This window comes from Tupaia chinensis, unplaced genomic scaffold (genome assembly GCF_000334495.1).
Source record: "Tupaia chinensis unplaced genomic scaffold, TupChi_1.0 Scaffold000453_1, whole genome shotgun sequence".
Lineage (NCBI taxonomy): Eukaryota > Metazoa > Chordata > Mammalia > Scandentia > Tupaiidae > Tupaia > Tupaia belangeri.
Window position 1 is genome coordinate 1,576,651 of NW_006159960.1, and position 1,114 is coordinate 1,577,764.

Here is a 1,114-nt window from a genome sequence, read left to right on the forward strand (position 1 = left end):
TCACAATGTTCACACTACAATCTCTATTCCTTTTTACACATCATCCTTTAAAGGCATATTTACAATGACAGTCAACACTTGCAAGTATAAAGTCATAGTCCAAAATGTAGCTATTAGTATGAAGTTATAATTTTGTCCTTTATTTTAACTGATTCCCTTAGACCTCTGCAGACTGTCACAAGTGGCACTAATTGAGATTCTTTTAATGTGTAGTGTCCTTTCCAAATAATGGTTTTTTTTTTTTTTTTCTTTAAAATTACTGAGAGCTGACTGGAACTGGAAGAGATTTTTTTAAGAATTTAGTCTCTGGAAAAATAATGTCTTACATTTTCTATTCAAATTTTATGATAATAACAGTACCAGGTTACAACTAAAGTTTTTCCAACACAACTGGGAGCTTTGGGAAAGTATGTGCCTTCAGTTTTTAGTAGGTACTTGGAATATTGGATCCATTCAGTAAATACTATGAATAAATGAGTGTATGAATAATCCTGTATCATGAGATAGAAGTTTCAGGAAGTTGGGGCCAGCTGATGGCATAAGACACTGGACTCCCACACAGCCGACCGTGGTTTGAGTCCTGGACACAGAGGTTTAAAACTCACGCCGAGCATGTGTGCCTCATAAACACAGATGTGAGCAATATTTGTTCCCGTGATCCAGACCAGCTGACAGTGGGAGTGACTGGAGACACGAAAGACCCTGTTGAGGGAGGGTTCCTCTTTCTGTCTCTCTGAAAAAGTAAACGTTAAGAGAGAAGAGGTAGAAATGTGAAGGTCATCCCAGATACTGAAAGAGATTGAATAGAAATCTAAAAAGTAACCCAGAGCTCACAAGGTTTAAATACAGAGACAGAGGGTGCTGTAAGGATTGGCAGGATATAAAATATTGTGGTCAGAAGAGATTGAATAGAAATCTAAAAAGTAACCCAGAGCTCACAAGGTTTAAATACAGAGACAGAGGGTGCTGGATTGGCAGGATATAAAATATAGTGGTCAGAGGCCAGCAGATAGGGTAGCGGTTACATGGGAACCTAACCAGGTCTGTGGGAACATGGCCTACCACAGATTGAGTGCTAGACCTGGCGGCTTGAAAATTATGGAGGGCAGGGGAC

The 1,114-nt window shown here is 39.3% G+C and overlaps 1 protein-coding gene across 1 annotated transcript in view; it reads left to right on the top strand.

The window, feature by feature from the left end:
* PTPRC (protein tyrosine phosphatase receptor type C) overlaps nt 1-1,114 on the top strand; it is a gene marked incomplete in the record, with an annotated part of 131,341 nt that overhangs the window by 106,806 nt on the left and 23,421 nt on the right.